General features: G+C 38.4%; 1 protein-coding gene across 2 annotated transcripts in view; it reads left to right on the top strand.

The window, feature by feature from the left end:
* The window catches only part of lrrc4ca (leucine rich repeat containing 4C, genome duplicate a), a 1,033,148-nt gene that overhangs the window by 71,359 nt on the left and 936,274 nt on the right, over positions 1 to 25,515 (top strand). For both annotated transcript variants that reach the window (XR_009513335.1, XM_059975961.1), the window contains exon 2: positions 16,149 to 16,494. The gene's annotated coding sequence lies outside the window, so the exon portion shown is untranslated. The remainder of the gene's footprint in view (positions 1 to 16,148; positions 16,495 to 25,515) is intronic.

Here is a 25,515-nt window from a genome sequence, read left to right as displayed (position 1 = left end):
TGTAGCAGGATTCAGGGGAGTTTAAAAAAAACATGTTTGATGCAGCTTTCTCTTTTGGAAGTTAACTTGAAAGTTATTCAGCAGCTGTTAATATCCACCAGTGGTAATTCATTAATCATCTAGAAGAAAGAATTTTAATGGTTGTAGTATAGAGAAAAGAATTGCTAGTTTCAGGTTGAAAACAACTACTGAGGAAGGTGAGAAGCAGCAGTGACTTGCTTTGCAATGAGAATAACGTGCCATTTTTTTCTGCTCAATGTTTATCTCCTTTAAAGCTGCTTTCTTTCAAAATCTTTAGAAACGTCAATATTCAATATTAAACTATAAGTTGAACATTGAGAGAATTGCTTTATTTCCAGCCAATAACATAGAACCAATCATGAATCTGGACATTCATTTAAACAGCAGATTCTTGCAATTGAGAGATGGTAAATTGGTGTGTTATTCACTAGATGATCATTAGCATTGGCAGGCTCTCTGTTGGTATCCAATATTAGTTTGGCTCACCATTTCACACTTAGATTTATAAAAGCTTTTTGATAGTGGGTGCTGAAATTACAAGCTGATAAACCAGGCAAAAATAACCCTTAATCTCTAACAAATTAGCTTGTAGGGTTGTGGAATTGTCAACACAAAGAGATGTAAATAAAGAGAAAGGAGGATTAGAATTTGGGAGTGAAAAATAAGGCAGAGAATTATTCACGTTAATGGAGTCTGATTTTGAGAAAATGACAGCACATTCTATAACTTTTGAAGGTGTACTTGCCTCTGCTCAAAATTTCCTTGGATTGAGCATGTAAATTACTCTTTATTGCTGCTTCTTTATTTTAACAGTGAGTTATAGACCATTGTAGTTTCTGACAACACTGATAGGAATCCCAGTTATCAGGGATTTCCTTAACATTGGGATCATTATTATTTTTCCGGAGCATTTGAATTCCAGATTTTAAAAATCAACCAAAATAATGGCTACAGTTTCTGCATCCACATCCAATCAGCTGTGATTTTCATCCAGATTTTTGAATGGATAGGAAAATGGTAAGTAGGCCAGTGCATGAACAGATGAGAACTGGATATTTTGGCCAGATCCATGGCAGAGTAGATGCATGCTGCCAAAACATAAATATTATTAATTAGAGTAGATTTTCTAATTTTCTGTACCTAATTAACATTGACAAAAGTTAACATAACTGATTGGAAAATTAACCAATATCCTTTATGCTAGATTACTGTCCATTTAATGCCCATCTCATCTTTTAGTTGTACATAAGCAATTTATTAGGATAAAATTGCTCCTTTATGGCATAATTTGGATGTCAACACATTTTCCTGTTGTTCCTTTAGTGCAAAACTCATCTTTTTGCCAGAGTAGTCAAAGGACTTAACAATTGTTTTGTTTTGCTGCTTAAGAAAGTAAGACAACACTCAAAGTAATTCTTAATGTATACTGTAGTTTAGTGCCTCTTTCCTCTTAGAAGTTCAGCTTGTGTTAACGAGAGCAATGACACAGGTGCATTGCAGGTCCCGGTGTTTCCTGCTGGAATTTTAAGTAGCTATTTATAAGCTGTACAGCAAGCACCTGAGCACAGCAGCCTTTGAAGTAATGTTCCCCATGGTGATACAGTGCAGGATTAGCTGCTGTTTTGGCTACCTTGGTTAAGAGAGTCAGGAGAAACTGGGCAAAACTCTACTTTCTTAACACATCATAGAGTACCCTGGTAGGGAGAGAGGGTCCTGTGAGGAGGAGGTGTTTAGATTCAGGAGTCCGGTTTGTGGCAGTGGTGCTTGAAGACCATCATGGGTCACGGCCAAGTGAGACCGCGCAGGAAGTGGGAGCAAAGCCCTATAAGACAAGGCCAAATGCTAGAGCAGGTACCAAAATTTCTCAATGCTCTAAGGATAGATTTCTAAGAGGTGTACAAATATAGAAGGAAAACTAAATCCTCATTCACATGCAAGGTTGGATTACATCTATTTCAACTGCAAAGTCCTTCTCTTTAATGCATACATATGAGATATGTTAATTAAAAATGTTAGCTGCATCCTCTGACTATTTCCATGGTTCACTGCTGTGCTGCCAATGAGTCCTAGACTTTCCCTGACAAGTAAGGTTTTCTGACCTGAGGGGATAATTAACATTGGAATTCACTATTGTTGCTTTCCTGAAGACGTCTTGAAAGATAGCAGACCTGACAGTGGTTTGAGTGTATAGGATCTTCAAAGACAATCAGGGTGAAGTTGGGTGGGGTTAATAAATACTGTAGTGTTGTGGTAATGTGGTATTCATCAAGAAGTCCATTATTATAGATTCTTCTAGTGAGAGCATGTAGGTAGAAATTGGAAATAGGAAGAGGCATCTTTTTTTCTGGCAGAGAACTTTGAAGTTGTTGGTGGGTAATACAGGAGCAGAAGTTGGGTAAGTCATATAGAAATATGTAAAAGAAAAATGAAAACTAACTTTCCCACTATTGGTTGGAATTGGATTTTGTGATAAGTGCTTACATGAGACACAATTTCTAAAGTGCATCCTGAAGAGATATTAAAGCTGTATATAACTTGCCCTGCTGCAGTGGGGGTGATTTGGGATCTAATTGGAAATGATGTTGAGATTTCAGATAGTGATTGTAACTCTGCATGTTTTAAGGTTATTAGGGAGAAGGACCAGAATAGATCCAAAAGTAATGTCCTGAACTGGGGGAAGTGCTGACTTCTGTATCAAAAAACAGGTGATGACAAATATGGACTGAGTGCATTTACTAGTAAGCAAGTCTTCAGTGGGAGACATTGAAAACCTTGTTTGACTTTTGGGTTGATGGAATGCTGACAATTAAGGTCAGTAAGTCTATAAAACCCTAAATATTGAGGAGAGTTGGATAAAAAATGTCAGCTCATGGCAAGTTTAGTGAACTGACAATAGGTGAGGCCCCATAAGGTTGTAGAAAGTGGTGGGTTCCTAAGATATGTAATTATGAGGATAAAGAAGAGACATGAAAACATACTGCTGGGCACGATTAGGGAAATCTAAATTAAGTTTAAGAGGATGTACAAGGAATGATTAGGACCATGTGGGACTAAATTGGCAAACTGTTCATGGTACCAGAGGGTGTATAGCAATTGGCATCTTAATGAATGTTTCTTGTATATTTACTAAAGGTGTAGTTGGTTGGGTTTGAGTTTTGGGTATTTGATCCACCACAATATTTTGCATGGGAATTTAAACTGGTGGTGGCAGTGTTTTTCTGTCACGAGGTCAAGTTGTGAGCTCGACATCAACCCGGCACGGATGGAGAGCGTGCTCGGAAGTGGTCTGTCACTGGATCAAACTCAGGAACCTCCGTTCTCGAGCCCGGCGCTAATCGCACTGTGCCACCAGCTGACCCATTAATTTATTGCGAGGTACAATGGAAATCTAGAACAAAATTACCATCTAAAAGGAGGACGTATTGGATTTCTTAATAGGTTCAATGGCAGACATCTCAAAAGAGCTTGAGAAAATAACACAAAGATTGATGTTTTCTGAAAATTAACAATCATATGTGATCAATTAACATGCAATCAAAAGCATTACTATGTACAGCTAAGGTCCCAAGGTCCCAACTCCAGGAGGAGGTGCAAAGGAGATTCACCAGAATATTATCTGTTTCATCTATGAAGAGAAACCTTGTAGCACTGGTTTGCTTTCCTTGCTGAAAGGCATCCAGAATAAATTTATGAAAATTTAAGAGGGGCTTCATAACAAAAGACATAAGTTTAAGGTAAGAAATTTAGAGGGGGTGCAAGAATGAATTATTTTTCATAGAAGGGTGGTTGGAATTTGGAAGACTATGCCTAAGGGGTAGTGAAGTCAGCTACTTTCTCAGTACTAAAGAATTGAATATTTGAGCACCTGAGTCACCAAGGATCAGAAGTGAGATGCAGGAAGATGAGATTAGAATACATGAATACTTGAGGTTAGCATGAATATGATGGACCTATATCTATGCTTAGTTCTCTATGACTCTGTGACTCGAGGTATGTAATATGAATCTCAGCAGATCTGGAGCAATTGTCTCCCTGGCCCCACTGGCATTCAAGAGCATAAATCTGCCATCCTACCTCAATATAGCAGCATTACTCCTCCACATATAGTACCTGTTCTCAAGCAACGTGCTGATCTTTGCCCTGCAGTCAGAATATCTGTACTGCAATAGATCTTTTCTGAATATTCATTGCAAAATATCTGCTGAGTACTACACCCCCTCATCTCCTTACTGAAAGATTGTAATTCCAAGCAGCCCAGCAGTGGATAAATTGGTGGAGCTCCTTTGTAGCACAACACTGTCCAATTCAAGCTGAAAGTCATTCCAAGGATAATATTAAATTATCCATGAGTTCATTGTAGAAACGTATCTATTTTGAATATCTTTTTTATGATATTAATTAACTTGAGCATTGTTGTACCAGAATTCAGTTTAACTAGGCAATGACATTTGCTCAGACTTTAATGAAGTCCATCATTTAAAACATATCTTGACGAGTGCATGAATTAGCAAGACAGGGAAAGTTGCAGACAAGTGCTGTAAGCGAGATTACAATGGATGGGCATTTGATGGTTGTTATGGGGATGAACTGTATGAGATTTACAATTGAGAGGTGAATTGATGACTTGGAACAGTTGTGCCTCACTTGCAATCCTTCATTCAGATGTTAAATCTGAAGGAAAAGGTTCATCCCAAATTGCTCTAGAGAATGTGGTGGAGAACTGACATTTGAAACGACTGAAGTAAGACTGTTGATGGTCCTGCTATAGAACTGTTGGATTTGCATTTCCATGATTTATACCCAGCAACAATGAAGGAATGGTGAGTAGTTCCAGAGGAGGATGGTGTACAAGTTTAAAAAGGAACATTTAGGCATTGGTGTTCTCAAGCGCCTATCTCCACCTTGTAAAAAGTGATTATAGATTTGTGAATTGCAATTGGATTAACAACTATCGTTATTACTCATTACCTTATGATTATGAAAAGTTCATACTAAACCAGAAATGAAGTGTGGTTTATGGAGTGAAGCCATTTGTTGTATGGTATTTGTATATTAAGATAATGGAAATGGAACCTCAGCCTTCATGATCACTGCATCCAAAGCAAAATACATCTTAATCAGTAAACAGCAAATCATGCAATGAGTTAAAGAGCCTTTGAGTATTTATTCCAGCTACCACAATGATACAGTGGTTACTTACATTCTGAGGAATCAGAATCAAACTGGGTTTATTATCACTGACACCTATCCTGAAATATCAGATGCTCCACTGTGACTATTCCTCCAGCACAGTACTACGATTACTGATAATGAAATCAGAAAGTCCAGAATGCTCAACATCAGGGAACATCTCTGGAGAAAGAAACACAGTTGAAGTTTCATGTTGATAAAAAATTGGAAATGAACCATGTTTTAAGTAGTGGGCAATGAACAAAGTGATGTCTAAGAATGGATAGAGTCTTAGAGTGACACCAGAGTCACTGACCTGAAAAGTTCGCTGTTCTCTCTCCACAGATGTTGCCTTGTCTGCTGTGGATTCCACATTTTTCAGATTTCAGGCATCTGCTGTTTTATATTGTTTTTTTTTCTGTGTGTGTGATCATAGATTCTGGTCTGTGCATTAGTGGCATAATCCCAGGGATGCATTATGTTGTAATTGAAGCTGGATTAACATAACTCAAAGCCATTAAACTTGATGTAAGGCTATTCAAGGGCATAAGGTGTTTGAAGTGTTTCGAGTAATGCACATGGCACTGTATTGCCTTTTGCAGTCCTTTGCACAATTCAGTGTTCGTGTTGATTTGTTTAATAATAACAGTGCAGAGATGCATATGGTTATGAGGGGTGATTGATAAGTTTGTGGCCTAATGCAGAAGGAATCAATTTTAGAAAAAGTAGCTCAATTATTTTTCAACGTAGTCCCCTCCTACATTTACACACTTAGTCCAGCGGTCGTGGAGCATACGGATCCCTTCTTTGTAGAAGTTGGCATCTTGGACCTCCAGAAGTGGCCCACAGCAGGGGTGATTGATAAGTTTGTGGCCCAAGGTAGGAGATGAGCTATTATCTTCAAATGTCCTACATAATCACTCAAAGAACTGAACTGCACATGCATGTAATGAAAGTTGTATAACTCATCTTCTTACCCTCAGAAATGCTTCACATCAACTGTGCTTCATCTATGAATATACCCCTTGGAGAGTTATGTTGATGCCCTGAAGGATTCTTTAGTAGAATTGATGGAACTCTTAAATCAGAGTCTTCCTCCTACATCACATTGTGTCGTCTTCAGTATTGTCACATTGTTCCTGATATTAATCCTCTTCCTCCTCAGACTCACCTTAGTTTTGCATCTCCTCCTCCTCCTCTTCCTCCTGCTTTAGGCACTGCATGAATTCACTGGGATCTGCTGTGTAAGATGCAGCAGATAGTGACAAAGCATGAAACTGATTTGGTCTGGTACATACAGTGAAATTACATTTTGAAGATACCAGTGACACTCCAGAGCCCTTTAGTGTTCGGGCACAGTTTGAGGAGACAAATCACAGGGAGGAGTCAGGAACCAAGGAATAAGGAGAGAGTTCAGAGTCTCTGTGTTCCAGCCATTTTAACAGTGGACTTTCTAAGAATGAACACAGCATGAGCTTACTAAACACCTGGTACTGACCCAGATAAATTCCTTCTTGTGATAGCCTCACCTTTGACATTTGAGAGAGAATTAGCCCTGGTAAGTCGAGAAAAACTTTGGATTATAACTGATTGCAGGGTTGCAGATCACTGTGGAGACTGGCTTGGAAAACTACTGCTTTTGCAACTAATCTTCAGAGTTTAAGATGGGAGCATGTCCAAGTTAGTGTTCCAGTGATGTGCAAAGAGCACAAGGAGACAAAGGATTAATTTTCTTGGGTAGTACAGTACTGTGCAAAAGTCTTAGGCACATATAAATAGCTAAGTTGCCTGAGACTCTTGGACAGTACTCTAGTAATTTTATGTATTGTAGTATACTGCTGCCACAAGAAAAAACAAATTTGATGACATATGTGAGTGAAGGTAAACCTGATTCTGATATGGATCTGTATTGTGGACTGGGAGTGGGAAGGGGATAGGGAGAGGGGAATCATTGTTGGGAAAAGGGGGAGGGGAGAGGGAGGGAGTGGGAAGTACCAGAGAGACATTCTGTAGTAACATAAACTAATTGTTTGGAATCAAATTACCTTGCCTGGTGTCTCAGGGCTGCACCCTTGCCACCCTCTACCTCCCCTGGCACTCCATCTCTATCACCTGTCTCTCTACCCCCACTTTGCTGATCTACTCTTGCCATTCCCGATATCCTTTCCTCCTGCCAGATTTACAAACTCGCTCTCTGCTCCACATTGCCAAATATGGGACTGTGCAAAAGTCTTGGGCACTATGGCTAAGATATGTGCCCAAGATTTTTGCACAGCCCTGTATGTAAAGGATGGAGGATATCAATGTGCTCTTTGTTCTGCAAATGACCTCCATCCTCAGTGTCAGTGACAGTAGTCTGTCGCCCTGCAGCCAGCATCCCTAGCGTTTTGCCTGCAGAAGCCAAGGTTACTGCTACATTCATTGTAACCTCCCAGCCTCTAGACCATGATGACAGCTACATGCCATATCTCCCAGTTTAGAACTCAAAACGGAATAAAGGCGGTCACCAACATTTGCTTTGAAGTGGAACGGACATCCTCCACTTTCTCAGAAGAAGCGTGAGTGTTTTCTGACATTCTAGCCTTCTGCAAAAGTCTGACAGTTACACACCCTGCTCATGTGGTGCTTTATGCTGACTTCAAAATACATGCATACAGTAAGTTAATGTTTAAATGGGTACTGTTAACACACTACCCAATACACACAAGGTGAGGGAAGCTGCACCATTTGTGTCTCAACTTGTAGATCAAATTCCAAAATTGGAATAGATCTCTTGCCCATTTTTTATTGCACAGGCCACTTGCTATATATTAGATTATTTTTGGGTAACTGTGGACGGTGTCCTCCTAAACCACTGCTCTGCATTCAACAGGCATAATCTGTTAATCTGGATAAGGCTTAAAGAATATTAACACATTGCTCCAGAAACATTTTATTGCATGCATAGCAAACTTATTTTCTGCCTTCATGGTAAAGTTTACTAGAACTCATAAAAATAATTCATACTTGCATATTATTTTCTACACGTGATATTGGAGAAGATTCAAATCATCATTTTATATGGCAGAAAACGCAGTTTTCCAGGGAATACTTGTACAGTTTTAAAAATTGTATTGTTCTGTCAGTTTTTACCTGAAACAAATAGTTATTAAGAAGGATTATGTTTGGGTGTGACTTGAGAAAACCTACTATTTTTAATTTCTGAGATATCAGAGTCTTTCTTTTATTTGAAAATCAGCATCCTATAATAGGAAAATAAACGTATGGCATATTTTTGGAATAGATTCACTATTTAGAGGTTGGCATTTGGAATCCTTTGGGGATAAAATTGGCCCCTTAGAGAATCAGAGTGGTCAGCTATGTGTGGAGCCGAGGGAGGTGGGTGAGATTTTGAACAATTTCTTCTCTTCGGTATTCGGTAAGGAGAAGGATATTGAATTATGTAAGGTGTGGGAAACAAGTAAGGAAGTTATGGAACCTATGACAATTAAAGAGGTGGAAGTACTGGTGCTTTTAAGAAATTTAAAAGTGGATAAATCTCCAGGTACTGACAGGATATTCCCCAGGACCTTGAGGGAAGTTTGTGTAGAAATAGCAGGAGCTCTGACGGAGATCTTTAAGATGTCATTAGAAACGGGGATTGTGCCGGAGGATTAGTGTATTGCTCATGTGGTTCCATTGTTTAAAAAGGGTTCTAGAAGTAAGCCTAACAATTATAGACCTGTCAGTTTGACATCAGTGGTGGGTCAATTAATGGAAAGTATTCTTAGAGATAGTATTAATAATAATCTGGATAGACAGGATCTGATTAGGAGTAGCCAGCATGGATTTGTGCGTGGAAGGTCATGTTTGACAAACCTTATTGAATTTTTTGAAGAAGTTACGAGGAATGTTGACGAGGGTAAGGCAGTGGATGTAGTCCATATGGACTTCAGCAAAGCCTTTGACAAAATTCCACATGGAAGGTTAGTTAAGAAGGTTCAGTCGTTAGGTATTAATGCTGGAGTAATAAAATGGATTCAACAGTGGCTAGATGGGAGATGCCAGAGAGTAGTGGTGGATAATTGTTTATCGGGATGGAGGCCGGTGACTAGCAGGGTGCCTCAGGGATCTGTTTTGGGCCCAATGTTGTTTGTAATATACATAAATGATCTGGATGATGGGGTGGTAAATTGGATTAGCAAGTATGCCGATGATACTAAGGTAGGAGGTGTTGTGGATAATGAGGTGGGTTTTCAAAGCTTGCAGGGAGATTTATGCCGGTTAGAAGAAGCTGAACATTGGCAGATGGAGTTTAATGCTGAGAAGTGTGAGGTTCTACATTTTGGCAGGAATAATCCAAATAGAATATACAGGGTAAATGGTAGGGCATTGAGGAATGCAGAGGAACAGAGAGATCTAGGAATAACAGTGCATAGTTCCCTGAAGGTGGAGTCTCATGTAGATAGGGTGGTGAAGAAGGCTTTTGGAACGCTGGCCTTTATAAATCAAAGCATTGAGAACAGAAGTTGGGATGTAATGTTAAAATTGTACAAGGCATTGGTAAGGCCAAATTTGGAATATTGTGTACAGTTCTGGTCACCGAATTATAGGAAAGATATCAATAAATTAGAGAGAGTGCAGAGACAATTTACTAGGATGTTACCTGGGTTTCAGCACTTAAGTTACAGAGAAAGGTTGAACAAGTTCAGTCTCTATTCATTGGAGTGTAGAAGGTTGAGGGGGGATTTGATCGAGGTATTTAAAATTTTGAGAGGGATAGATAGAGTTGACGTGAATAGGCTGTTTCCATTGAGAGTAGGGGAGATTCAAATGAAAGGACATGATTTGAGAGTTAGGGGGCAGAAGTTTAAGGGAAACACGAGGGGGTATTTCTTTACTCAGAGAGTGATAGCTGTGTGGAATGAGCTTCCTGTAGAAGTAGTAGAGGCCAGTTCAGTTGTGCCATTTAAGGTAAAATTGGATAGGTATATGGACAAGAAAGGAGTGGAGGGCTATGGGCTGAGTGCGGGTAGGTGGGACTAGGTGAGATTAAGAGTTCGGCACGGACTAGGAGGGCCGAGATGGCCTGTTTCTGTGCTGTGATTGTTATATTGTTATATGTTATATGGAAAAGAGGGTCATATAAAATTATATGTGAATTTGGCAATAATTAAGAATGACCAGCAATTGAGTTTTAAAATAATTTTATAAATGTTTGTCATTCACCATGTTTAGCCAAGATGATAATTGCCACCATCTTTTAAAAAAAAATGCTGAAATGTATTACGCAGGACAGGGTCATGCTGTTCATGCTGTTGCATCCACTACAAGCTCACATCAAGTGAAGTGATGGCCAAAATAATAATTAAGTGCTCCAGAGAAATGTCAAATGACCTTGTTGATGTGAGATGCAAATACCAATCATTACAATGATACATCAGTCAGTGGAACTTCCTATTTTCACAATTAGATTTATTGCTTCCTACCCCTCTTTATAGGAAACCTCTATTGTACAAAATTCACATGAGCATGCACTGAGATGATTCCTGAACCACGAGATGACCAATGATAAAAAATACACCATGAACCCATTAGGATTTCTACTTCTCCAAAAATATTCTATTTGAAATGGTTTTCAATCTGAATAATACCTCATTTTGGTTTGAAACTCTCAGCTTATTCTTACAATTTAAAATGATATATTACTCCGAATTACTTTCTGCATCATTTATGTAATTCTAATGTCTTCAGTTGTTTTCCTGAAGTAGGATAATCAAGGAAGGATTGGAAGGAGGTTGTAGAGAAATGATGGGCAGAAGATTAGATGGTTAAGAGCAGCTTGAAGAAGGAATGGGGTTTTTGATGTATCACTGATGAGGTTGATGTGCATGCAGGATTTTGTAGTTGGAAAGCCATAATTATGTAAGTGCTTTCTGAGCACTTGGTACCAGTGTTCCTCCTTTCACAAGCTCTCCAGTAAAGATAGCCTCCATTACTTTGCTCCTTTCCACTATACGTTGATCTGCGTAAATGTTCTCTACTCAAGTTCTAACCAATTACAATTATAGAGATTCTTTTGAGGTCTCGGCATCCTGATTAATGCTCATTCAATTGATGCTGTTTTCTAATTGCACACCTAGTCTGTTCACACCAACTGAGTACAGTAAAGATTGTCCCTTTTCAAGTGATTCCATTCTGTGCAAAAAAAGTTCAAGGTCTGTAATATTTTCTCTTAACTCAGGTCACTTGACACACTGAGCTTCTTAACCTTTCACCATGTTAGTTTCAGCTTTTTGGTATAATGGTCATAATGAGCACATCGGAGCACAGTACTCCTCTTTGTAACTGCTCACATACTGACAATGGCACTAATTATTACTGTAACCATTGCTGTAAGCATTAGTCCTCATTCTAGGTCATGTTTTAGTATTCTCCACAGCAGCCAAGCAATTAACCTGGTCTTTAACTTGGGATGATGGCTTGAATGCTGATTCTTCCTTAGTACAAACTGTTGATTATTAGAAAAATAAAATTCTAATTAACCAGAGTGAATTTACTCAAATTAAATAGTTTTTATTTAAATAAATACATAGTAGTTTCTACTAAAGTTGTACAATTTAGAAGAATTTGTCTAATATCATTTAATTCTATTGAAAACCAGCTTTTTAAACCAAGATCTAATAAGAACCAGTAAGATTTTGTCAAACAGGGAAAAAAAAGACAATTTTAAAAAAAATTTGATTCAAACCTATAATTGAAAGCAACTTTAAGTAACATAAGAACTTATCAGGCGATTGTCATTTTGGGTGAAAACATTTTGTGATCTTAGTGCTAAAAATTCATAATTTATCTTTGCTATGGGCTCCTGGAACTAAATGCACTGTATGTCATGCTTTTAAATCTTTCCTCCTATGCCTTCGTGCCTTTACCAGCCTGCAAGTGAAAGTTATGAGTATGTATTTTTGGCAGCTATGTCCAGCCATTCTACCCATGAAAAGACATTTTGGCAATAATCTTATGCAAATGTAAAAGTGTTACAGTTTGTTTGTCAGGGGTATCTATATTGATTTTTGAGAAATGTGTAGATGTGCTATCCCCAGGTACACAACCAGTAATATTCTCTGGGAGGCAACCATTTAATTAGTTTCAGTGTACAAATACATCATAAATCTTTTGTTTGTCAAAGAATTAAACTACAGTCCTCTGTTTGTATTTGAGGGTTTTGTTAATGTTCAACTGGTTTCATGCACGTGAATTAATAAAATATTTTGTCTCCTTGTATTTGTAACTTAACAATCAGTGCTCTTACTTCTTGATTCAAGATTTTTACCACAAATAAAACTGAGTGATTGAAGAACTCCACATTCAGCATTTTAAAGGTGCACTCGCAAATTTCAACGGTGGAGAGCATTCTAACTAGTTGTATTACCTTCAGTTATGGAGAGGCCACTGCAAAGGATCAGAAAAAGCAGCAGAAAGTTGTAAGCTCAGCCAACTCCATAATGGGATAGCCTACCCAGTATCGAAGGCATATTCAAAAAGTATTGCCTCAAAGAGCTGGTATCCATCATTTAGGGCCCCCATCACCCATTACCCTCTTATTGCTGCCATCATGGAGGAGGTACAGGAGCTTGAAGACAAATACTCAAGCAGTTCAGGAACAGCTTCTTCCCCTTAGCCAAGAGATTTCTGAATGTTCAATGAACACTACCTTCCAAAATGTTTTCTCCTTTCTTTTGGCACCAATAGTTTTTTAATCATTGTGTATTGTAATGTTCTGTTTCCACAAAACATTTCATGAGATACGCCAGTGATATTAATTCTGATTCTGTGTGCTTAGCAAACTTCTCCCTGTATCCTTTGATGCCCTTACTAATTCAGAACATTTCAACATCTGCTTTAAATATACCCAATGATTTGGCCTCCACAGCCATTTGTGGCAACAAATTTCAGATTCATTGCCCTCTGGCTAAAGACATCCCTTTCATTTCTGATCTGAAAGAATATTCCTGTACTCAGAATCTGTGCTCTGTGGTACTAGACTTGCCCACCATAGTAAACATTCTCTGTGCATCTACTCTCTGTTTGCCTTTCAATTTTCAATAGTTTTCAATGAGTTCCCCCTCATTTATCAAGTACAGCTGCAGAGCCATTAAGCACTCCTCATCATTAAGACTTTCATTCCCATGGTCATTCTTGTAAGTATCCTGTGGACTATATCCAATGTCAATACATCCTTTCTGGGATGAGGGGCCCAAAAGTGATCGCAGTGCTCCAACTGCAGTCTCACCAATGTCTCAGCACTATATCCTCACTTTTATATTCTAATCCTCTTGAAATGAATGCAAATGTTGCATTTCCCTTCCTTACCAAAGATTCAACTTGTAAAACAACCTTGAAGACACCCAATTCCTTTTGCACCCGATTTCTAAATTTTCTGCCTGTTTAGAAAATAGTCTTTGCACTTATTCCTTCTTCCAAAATGCATAACCATACACTTTTGTGCACTATAATTCCATTAGCCACTCTTTGTCCATTCTCCTAATCAAGCTTTAAGCAGACTCACTGCTTCCTCAACACAACCTGCCCCTCTGTTATCTTTGTATTGTCTGCAAACATGGTCACTAGACCATCAGTTCTGTCATCCAAATCATTAACATATAATGTGAAAAAAAGAAATCCACACAGTTCCTTACGGAACACCACTACTCACTGGCAGCAAGCAGAAAAAAACCCTTTATTCCCACTCTTTGACTCCAGCCATACCATCCCCAGGAGAGATTTGAATGATACAGAAAACTGAAACCCCTCCCCTTGCACCAATTTGTCTGTCACACATTCATCTGTCAAATCATTCTATTCTTCTCCTGCAGCACACACAAAATGCTGGTGGAATGCAACACGCCAGGCAGCATCTATAGGAAGAAGCACTGTCGACATTTCGGGCCGAGACCCTTCATCCTGACAGTGCTTCTCCCTGTAGACGCTGCCTGGCCTGCTGTGTTCTACCAGCATTTTGTGTGTGTTGCTTGAATTTCCAGCATCTGCAGATTTCCTCGTGTTTGCTATTCTTCTCCTCACTGGCACATGACAAAGGCAGCAATGCAGTCCTTTAATCCTGCTTTTTGGCTTTCTACCTCACTTTCTAAATTCTCCCTTCAGGACCGGATTGCTCTTTCTATCATTATGTACCATGTCTTCCAGCTGTTTATCCCTTTATCCCTTTGGAGTACTGTAAACCCAGTCCAAAACATCCCCAATCCAGGCATACCATCTGTGTATCTTCTTCACATCCACAGAATCTATTATCTGCTCCACTAATTATGGAATCTCCTATAACTACTGCACTCTTCTATTCCCCCCCCCCCCCCACCACCTTTACTTCTGAGCCATAGACCCAACCCTAGTGGCAGAGACCCTGTGACTTCAACTTCTCCCTGATGGGTCATCTCCCCAACAGTATCCAAAAGCAGTATACTTGTTACTGAGGGGAATGGCCACATGGACACTCTCTTCCTGCTTGTGCAAAGAGAGGGAGTCTTTGGGGGAAACCCATCTTTCTGTCATTCATTCTATAGATGTCTGTGAAGAGTAAGAATTTCAGGTTTTACACTATGTAAAATTCTCTGATATTAAAATTAACTTTTGAATCTTTGTGTGTAATTAATCAGTTAATCTATTCTTTTTCTTTGTTTTGCTGGGAAAGCCTGCAAGAAAATAAACAACAAAGTAATCTATTTACATTACATAATTTGAAAGCAAATTTAATTTTAACTATGAAAGAATATTGCTAAGTAGCTATTGTGATGAAATTTTGAAATATAGATTTTTTTTGGGATCAACTATTATTCCCTTTTTGCATTTAACTTTCTTTAGATTGTGGAGTCAGCGTAATATTGCTAATAGATACAGTAATAAATGAAGCAGGGAGGAGAAATCCCTTTCTTTATCAAAGAATAATTGCATTGTGGATATTTGTGAAAATTGGTGGGGTTGAATATTAAGGTGCAAATTGAGATTTATTAATTTTTAAGACGGCTTTGTTCGCATTCCTCTCAAAAAAAATTGAGATATTTAGTGAGGGCATACTAAAAATGAGACATGGGAGCTACTGAGAAGTGAGACCACTGAATATTAGACTTAACTCAAATCCTGAAGAATCCACATCTGCTTTCATTGAAGAGGAAAAACTTAAGTACCAGCTGTACAAGGTCAATTGACCATAACTCAGGGGATGGTGTTCATTGTGTTGAACATAAAAATATAGGGAAAAATGCTGAGACTGAAATTCATCTTGTGCCAGCAGTATTAAACCTTGTGCTGACTTCAGCCACTGATTGTGCTCGCTATGACACAGTTAGCTATATTAAAGCTATCGGAGCTGTGTATGAGGAAACGAGTTTGCTCAATGAATCTCCTACTGCTCATAACGAAGAGCAGTACTTGTTAATCCACTTCAAAGCAGTTACTTGATTACTAGTGTTACGATATGGCAACAATGAATATAGAATTGAGACAGGTTTTTTAAACAAATAGAACACTTATTAAACACTGCTTTAAAAAAAACCCCAAAAGTAAACAAACGACTAACTTAACCAGAAGTCGGCTGCTATACGGCAGCTCGAACAGTTCTTAAAACGAGAAATGCGAACAGTTCTTTAAAAGTAGTATTGCAGAAGTCCAAAATAATTTAGTCAGTTAGCAGAGACTTTCCTTGAAGTAATAAATTCTCTTTTGTGACGTTACTGCTGATCCTAGCCGAAGTATGCCTTGCCTGAAAGATTTACGATGAGGGAAATAAAACTACTTAAAGGCACAGAACTTCCCTTGGTGAAACCCTGCATCCAGCTCTTTCTGCTCTTTTAGCAATGCAGGAGCCATCTTGGATTGCAGGTTACTAATTCCTTCCGAATGAAGATTGATTAAGGTCGAACTTTTTTCACTGCTGACACCACCAACTTTTCTCGATCTTTCAGGTTTTCTGAACTTTGGTAATTCTTCACTCTCCGACTGGACTTTAACTAGCAGTGATTTTCAGAACTGCCGGCACAACAATTTTTACAGCAGAAATTAAAAAATTTTAAACGAAACTGCATCATAAAATCAAATACGCAGCAGAAAGGAGTCACTGACAAATTAAACCACGAACTGACCTGCGTCACAGGTAGGAGTTCGCCTTTTTATACCTTGTTGAAACAGGCCATCCCATGACCTCGCACTGTCAGGAAAATTACATCACTCCACCATCACAAGATCATTACATCAAGCCCAGCAGAGCGTCAATTACATCATGGCCATATGACAGTCACAAGATACCCACAGGTATGTAACACTAGACCGATTGACGAATTGCATTTTTGAAGTAGATCAAGCTTAGAACAAGCATTTGTGGAATTGATGGGCATTTTCTGCACCAGATTAAGTGTTGATAGAATCTCCAAGTGGTAGTTTGCTCTTGAGGGTAGTTCTCCACTGTCTCTTACAGCCACTAATTTGTTCTATTTTTATTAATAGCCTACTTAGTTCAAAGTAATGTATTATCATCATACATATATAATTCAGCATTAACTGTCCTGAGATTCATTTTCTTGTGGGCATTCACAGTAGATACAAAGAAACTGAATAGAAACATGCAGGTTTTAGAGAAGCAGTTTACTTGTGTACAGATATCTTTGGCAAAGAGAATAATCTCCAAACAGATATGGACTAAAGAGTCTTTGCAGAATAAGTTATGGTCTGGATTGAATATAATGAATTTAGTAGATACAATATTATGCATATTTACATTTTCAATGGACAGGGTGAAATTAATCTGGAGAGAAATTGTTTTATATGTTCCAATGTTTCAAACAAATAAATCACCATTTTGAAGGCTTTAAGAAATGGCAAGAAGCATATTGGGAGATGCCGTTCCAATACATGGGGACATGCACTATGTTCAAAGGTTCACTTATTATCAAATTATGTATCTATATACAACACTGAGATCAGTCTTCTCTAAGTAGCCGTGCAGCAAACAAAAAAATGAAAATCATTAAGAGAAAAACATCAAAGCCATCTCCTGCACAAAATGAATGGCATCCTGATTATCAAACCCTCAACCATCCCCCCCACCACACAAAGTGGAACAAGAACATCCACCCCCATACCCCTCCCTCACACAGCAAAACAGACTGGAATGGGCAAAAGACACAGAAAAATCAAAGAAACATAAGGCTGAAAAAGTCTAGTCCACAAAAGCAATAAGCCAATCCATAACACAGAATCCTGGTAACGTCTTCCTTCATCCATGAAAGAGAGACACCACACGAGCACTCTGGTCTACTCCCCTGCCACAGCGAGCCACACAGTGATGGGCTGTTCACAGACACTTCAACAGTGATCGAAAGGAAGGCAGTGGTGCTGAAATCTCACTTGCCTTCCGTATTCATCTCAACGTCTCAATTTTCCTTGATGCTTTATTCCTTCTACACATCATTGATTAGGTTGTTTTTAAAATGGATGGGTGGAAATTGTTAATCATGTTAAATTTTCGGTGCAGTTGTGGCCGTGTGCTGTTTTCACAGTTTGGTTCTCTGTTTTCAATTGCCTGTTGGCTAATAGAGAAGACAGAATGCATTTCAGAGAACTTCTGTGATCTGTTTAAGAATTTTAATTGTTATGACATTCAGTCACATTCCTAGAGTGCTTCACAAGCACAGGATATTCTTAGAGCATTCTATACAGTGATGGACACTGATTACAGGAGAAAATTGGTAAAGAGTAGGCTGTGAGATGGAAATAAAACTAAAGGCTTTCGGGAAACACTGTAAAGTACTGTTAGTTCTATAGAGGAGTTTCAAAAGTACAAGATCATAATGGGACATTGATAGAAGAAATAGATTGAGGTCATCAATCAGCCTGGTGCCATTGTAAAAACTAAATAGTTTGGTAGTAGGGTAACAGCTTTAAAGAGCATAATCTAAAACATGTTTCTTGTGTTCATTATAGAAATTAAGTTGAGAGAAATTCTGAGGTGTTTAGATTATGAAACGTATAGTGAAATATATTTCTGGAGTACAATAGGTAAAGTGTAAGACTCAGACTCTTATGAAATGAACAAAAGGAGGAGTTTAGTAGATTTTGTTAAATGTAGATGTTGTAACGCTGATTACCACATATTTGAAAAGGGAATTGGAAAATAGTTGAATGAGAAAAGTTTGAAATGTAAGGAGAAGGTAGAAATGAGATTCACCAGAATCCTGCAATAATCCTTAGGGTTTATTGTAAAATGTCATGTTTTTGAATCAAAGTCTGTTTAAGCTTTAGTAGTGGTAAATAAATAAAAAAAAACACAAAACTGGACATTTGTGATTGGACCTGGTTTAACAATTGGACCAGTGATTAGGTGCTGACGTAATAACTGACATGGATCAGGAAGAAGATCTATTGAGAGTAACTAGATATGTATAGAAATTGTGGATTTGTCTGTATTTTCCAGTGAGATTTACAGGAAGATTTTGTTTCCTGCCTGTCGAACCTCTGATAGTTGTCGTAGGTCAGCTGAATGGTCATCAGATGGCAACCACTGCTCACTGATGCTTTGCTCCCTTAGCTCTGATACATCTCCTGGTGGCAGTGCAGTGGCAGTGACGTCTCCCTGCCACCCCCCTGTAGCTCCCAGTGGGGTTAGTCGGCCCCCAATTTCTGTCCTTTCTCCTCAGCCATAGCCAAAAGCAACATTTTCTGCCTCTTCAGCCAACTCTCTGGTGGCCCTCCTGAGCCTTGCTCCAGTCACTGCCACATCATGGCATAATCTCAAGGACAAAACAAAAAAATAGAAACATTTGCTTTTTGAAAGAGGGATTTACTATGAAATTGCCAAGTGACCTCGATCTGCCTAATGAACCAAAACATCTCAGATTAAAGTTTAAATTAGGCTTTTAGCATTTCTAATTGAGTAAAAATGTAAATATCATTAATTATTCAAAATACTCCTTTCTTGCCTAATTAATAAATGGCCTTAGTACTAATGGTGTACTCACAGGGATCAAAATATTAATCCATCACCATATTGTCTGATGGAACCCTGTGAGTAATTGATCAGAACACTCTAGGTCAGTATGAAGGCTGTAGCTCAATTGCACAGAATGATGGTAGGTATATTATTACTATGTCACTGCTGCTAATTGGAACTGAAAATCCAGCTGAGAACATTCATTTTATGTAGAAAGACAATTGACTATATATATTTGAAAACATCAGTGAAAAGGTAACCGTATAAATTGTTTGAGAACTATAGCTGCTAAAGCAAAAAGCCGTTATTCTGGAGCAGATATATCTTGTAATCAATTCATAATTAAACTTGGCAATGAAAGCATCATGAATAAACTGAATAGAGAGGTGTTTAGAGCACAATCTGTTCTGAAAATGTGACAGATTAAGTCTTCCGAGGTATGTAGTATTTGCTGCTTTTACATTGTACTACTGGCAATGAGCACCTAGACTTTGGCACTTGGTCTGTAATGCTGGTGAAGAAGTTTATTCTTCTTATGGGTGTGTTGAACATTGAAACCAGCAATAAACCCGAGTCTGATTCTGATTTATTTGGTTCAATTGTTGGCCAAAGTGACAGTTTCTGGCCAGCAAGGATTGTCTGCGGACAGCAAATAGAAGTTCTGTCTTGTTTTATTTTTGTTCTGTTACTAAGAATAACCTGAAATTAGCTCAGATATATTTTGGAGTGCTGGCAGCCAAGACCATCAGATGTGGTTATAGGCAAAGATAGCTAAATCAGCAAGTATGATCTTGTGAAATAATATCATATTTTCACAGTGCATTTTGTTAAAAATTTCTGCTCTTTGTTTGTCATTGGTTCCCTGATTGTTGGCTGTTCCAGATAAGTCAGTCTGACATCATCTTTTTTAGCTGGCATATGTGAAAAGCTTGTTTTTTTTTGTATTTTCTGCATAATTGTTTGAATTATAAGATTGCAGACGGACAAGGAGGATGACTGCAAGTAACTCTATCCATAGAAAGCTAGGCTTAGATGGCCCCATCTCAAAACAAACAACAGTACACTTAAGCTGTCTGGCTCAAGTATTGTCATCTGGAGAAAGATTAGTGTTCCTTGGAACTACTGGTGTTCCTTTGGATGGTGCCTTGTAATCTATTGAAAGGCAGATTTGAAGAGGTCCTGGCACCTTGATTGCTGCTATCTAGTAACAATGTGAACTTGCTCGGCACCAGACTCCCCCCTGAGCTTCCATAGTCATAGCTACAGCACTGGATGTTTTCAGTTTGTGAGAAGTTAGTTGCCACATATTGCAGGGTGTTTGAGATGGAGATGGACACAACTTCTATACTGGAGAGTTGTGTGTGCTAAGCTGGAAATTGAATTCCTTGATCTTCAGCAAGTAGAGCAGCAGAATCCATCAAAGGAGAGCAGTAGTGTAGTTCCAGATCAGGGTAGAAAAGGAATGAGACCTGCTGCTGGCAGATTCTAATGCTCCTGTTGTCTTTGTTCTAGGTGATTTGAACCTTGAGATTGGAATGTGCTGAATTCAGAGGACACTTTGGCAAGAAAGTAGGCTGTTTGGCCCAATCTGTCCATTCTAGTGTTTAAAATCCCTCTTACCTTCTCCTTTTCCTTATCTAAAGGTGCCAAAGTGACCTTCTTTAACCTTTTCCCTTTATGATTGCCAATTATCCTATTAAATGCATTTAGTTTACCCACTTAAACAACTTCCTGTAGTCGTGTGTTCTTCATTTTTGCCCTTCATTTGATAACATTGTCTTTATTGAAATCTCCATTGGAATAGTTTGTGATTCTGTTGTATTGAATGCCTCTTGGTATACTCTCCTTTATAAGGGGAAATATTCATGATCCATCCTATCCAAACATTTTATACTCATTCTGTCTGGTTACCATTTTGGCTTCTGTCCTTGAGATACAAAAAGTTCAAAGTGTTCATGTGCATCCCTGATGGCCACATTTCCTGTAGTTCATCCCTACCCTCTCTCCAGTCTGTACCTTTTTATAACATACTGAACAAAGCCATACACTGTACTCTGAAATGTCATCTAGACAAGCTTGAAATGAGACTGGCATAATCCAATCTGCATTGGATTGTAGTGCTCTAGCAATAAATCTGTTTCCTGATTCCTTAGTTATTTTGTTTACACCAATCATTTAAAATTGGTTAGATTTTACTCGGGGATCCTTTTGTTCCTCTACTTATTCTAGACTTGAACCTTTCAGGTACAAGTTATCAGTCATATTCCTTCTGCATTAGTCTGTACTGAATATCATTTGCTGACTTTTTGCCCTTTCTCCAAGCTGATTAACATCTTTGTGTACATTGTTACACTCGTTTTCAATATTAACTACTTGCACATGTATCCAAATGTTGTATTATTTGCAAATTTAGATATAGTAGGTTCAACTTCTAAATGTAAATTGTTAAATACAAAAGTTAAATAATGATGGTGACAGTACTTACTGAACAACGCTGACCAACTTCTTCCAATTTGAGTAGTTATCCTTCACTCAGAATGCTTTTTATTAAGAATAGATGAAGAAGTTCACAGAGCATTTAGTCAGGGGGTTGATGATCATTAGAATAGTATGATTATCACCCCCCCCCCCACCGATGCCCAGACTCCATGTTCTCTGAACTAATTCATCTATCTAGCAAAGAGTAACTTATTTAAGACCAATCAGACATCTAATTTAGTTACAGCAGTTAGTAAAATACTTTAGATACCAGCAAGCTGGGTTCATCTCCCGCCACTGACTGTAAGGAGCTAGTATTTTCTCTTTGTGACCAAGTGGGTTTCCTCCAGGTGCTCCAATTTCCTTCCACAGTCCAAAGACATACTGGTTGGTAGGTTATTGGTCGTTGTAAATTGTCCTGTGATTGGGCTAGGGCTAAATCGGGGGTTGCTGGGCAGCATGGCTTGAAAGGCTGGAAGGGCCCATTTGGCACCATAAGTAAATAAATAAATGAGTCAGACAACCTTGTGGCAGCAACACATTGCACAAAAGCATGCCAGTGTGGTCACGAGGTTCAGTTGCTGTTCAGCAAAACATCAGAATTGGAAAGAAATGTGATCTAAGTGACTTTGACAGTGGAATGATTGTTTGTGGTAGATAGAGTGATTTGAATAACTCAGAAACTGCTGTTCTCTGGGGATTTCCATACAAAACCGTCTCTAGAGTTTACAGAGAATGGTACAAGAAACAAACAAAAATAATCCAGTGAGCGGTAGTTCTGTGGCCAAAAATGCCTTGTTAACGAGGGAGGTCAGAGGAGAATGGCCAGACTGGTTCAATCTGACAGGAAGGCAAGAACACCTCTGAACGTGCAACACTTTGAATTTTGAAATGGATGGGCTACAGCAGCAGAGGTCCATGAACATGCTTTCTGTGGCCACTTTGTTAGGTCCAGGAAATGCCTAAGATGCTAACTGTACAAGTATCTCCTATAGATGGGCACTCAATAATTGAAATGGACACTATAGGCCCCGTTTCCATGTTGAATGTCTCTCTCCTTCTGATTTTATAGGAATTGACATATTAACTAATGGACAGTTGGTAGTTTGCTAATATCCACAGCTCCCACATAATCTTTGAGTTATCTAATGTAGGAATAACCTAATTCATTCCTGTGTTTGAATTGGGAAAGCTGTACTTCCAGGCAGTAGAGTATTAGAAATATTGCCACAGCATTAAGAGCTCTAATCCTCCAATACATACTCCTTTAGAGCCTTTTCCCCAGTGAGTATACAGTAATGCTTAACCTATTAACTAGAATCAAGGCTCTGAGGAGCAGGCTGCCATAGCAAATCTTGTTGAGTCATAGTCATTGTTGGGATTTGCTGTTCTGCTCACTTCTCAGGACTTTTAGTGGTATGCAACACAATTTGAATTTTTCATTTCAGCAAAATAAAGTCTCTTAGGACCAGGAAAGCATGGTAACATTTCATGAAAGAATAAAAGCTTTGCAGACAGATTTAACATCAGATTTGGGGCCAGAACAGATGTTGTTAAAGATTGTTCATGTAATTTTAGATGTTATCATATTTGTACTACACTATATATTGTAATCATTTTTGGTTCAATTTTATTTACTGTCATTGTCCATTAATCACCGATGTCTGAACACTAGTTCAGCAAGCTTTCACAAACTATTTGGTTGAATCTTCCTGAGAAAGATAACAAAATCCAGAAATGTTTAAAAAGCTGAGACTCACTCCATTTTGGATACAAAAGAAGCAATAGATATATCAAAGTTTTGATCGGAAGAAAACGGTTCTGTGTTTGGAGCACAAATGCCACTTAAAATAAAAACAGAAAAGGCTGTAATATCTCACAGGCCAGGCAATCCATTTGGAAAGGGAAATGATGCTAATATTTAAGTTTTATCGTGTATCAGAAGTGGAAAAGGGGAAGAAATAAGTGTGTTTTAAGTTGTTATTAGAAATACCTGTTTTCACATGATAAACATCTGCATGACATTGTGGTGCTAACCATTCATTTTAAGTTTTTCCTCAATTATGAGTAAATATCACATTAATATTGATTGTACATTTACTGCCCTCTGTGATAAAGGATTTGGAAGGCTGTCCAAAACTGGATACAGTACTTAAGAGGTAGTTTAGTCAGAGGTACATATAGTCTGGGAAAATGCTTCAATTCCATTTATTGACATAAGGAAGATATCACATTGCCCTTTTATAATGTGGAAGAAAAGGCATAATTTTCTTCCCTAAACCATACTCCTATATATAAGCCCAACTTCTAGATTCTTCTTGAGTTTATGTTTTTTTTCAAGTATTATGATGTTGCCCAGGTAACCAATAAGATTTAACAGATCTAGGATCAAGCTATTCATTATCTTCATGAAAATAACTGGCAATATCCAGCATAACTAATATTATTCCCAAAGGAAATTGAAAAAAAATCTAAGTACTGAAAATCTGGAAAAAAAAAGACAGAAAATGATGAAGTACTAAACCGGTGAGGCAATATCTTTGCAAAGAGAAACGGATCTAAACTTTCAGTTAATAATAGGCATCCGTTAGTTTTGTGAGACCAAGGATTTGTGCCTTGGAAGGTTTCCAGGGTGCAGGCCTGGGCAGGGATGTATGGGAGACCGGCAGTTGCCCAAGCTGCAGGCCTTCCCCTCTCCACGCCACCGATGTTGTCCAAGGGAAGGGCACTAGGACCCAAGCAGCTTGGCACCAGTGTCATCGCAGAGCAATGTGTTATTGAGTGCCTTACTCAAGGACACAACACATTGCCTCAGCTGAGGCTCGAACCAGTGACCTTCAGATCACTAGAACGATGCCTTGTCCACTAGGACACGAGCCAACACTAAACTTTCAGTTACAAGATCCTTCATCAGAAATGGCAAAGAAGGAAAAGACTTATAAAGTTATGACCAAGTGTATTTGACTTGAAAGATTAATTCTGTTTCATTTTCCATAGCTACTGACTGTTTCCAGCATTTTCAATTTTAATCCCAAGTGTAAGTCTGCTGTATTGGAACAGTCCATGGTGTTGCTTTACCATCTGAGTATTTTTTTGAACTTCTTATTTGATCTGCTAGTAAATATGTGGCATGTCAAAGATGGTGAAGATAAGTTCCCTTCCTATCTGAGTAAGCAAGCTGTCAATCAGGGGTAACGGAGATCTTGTTGTCTGTGTGATTGTTATTTTGTTATCTCTTCAGATCCTAATGGCTTGTGGGGATCATTGGCGCAAAGCAGTCAGAAAACTTGAACACACCCACTTGCTGTAGTTCCTTTTACTCTGAATCCTTTCCTTTGATTGCAAGTTGCTTCTTCAAGAACAGTAATGTAATATTTTCTTCATGGAATTTAGTTTCTCATGACTTGAGCTCTTCCAAGTTCATCACAAACCACTTTTTGGGTATTCAAGATACAAAAATTAAATTTGTTTCATGTAATTTCAAGTAGACAATTGTAAAGATATTTAGCCAATATACTTAATAATTTTGCTTGTTTCCCAATTTACTCTAAGATGCACTGAATCATGGTGCAAATCCTCCACTGGCCTGATCTGCTTGGACAAGATCAAACACCAACCTGAAATTCCGGTTCTTCCACTGAGCAGCTTCCTTGGATCACACAATCAATGTCATCTCATAATCTCTCTAAACGTTGTACCATACTCAAACTGAACAGTGATGCATCACAAATCAACAAAAAGGGAGTCCATACTGGTTTCATCTGAATGCTAACTCTCTCTGTTAAACTTCTACAACCGCACTATGGAACTGACAATGGGCAAACTATTACTTTAGCAGCAATTCTGCAAATGTTTGTCTTTTCAGTTGT

Source organism: Hypanus sabinus, chromosome 7, assembly GCF_030144855.1.
Source record: "Hypanus sabinus isolate sHypSab1 chromosome 7, sHypSab1.hap1, whole genome shotgun sequence".
In the NCBI taxonomy this organism is placed as follows: Eukaryota; Metazoa; Chordata; class Chondrichthyes; order Myliobatiformes; family Dasyatidae; genus Hypanus; species Hypanus sabinus.
Note: the sequence above shows the minus strand (reverse complement) of the source record. Positions and strands in the feature narration are given on the sequence as shown.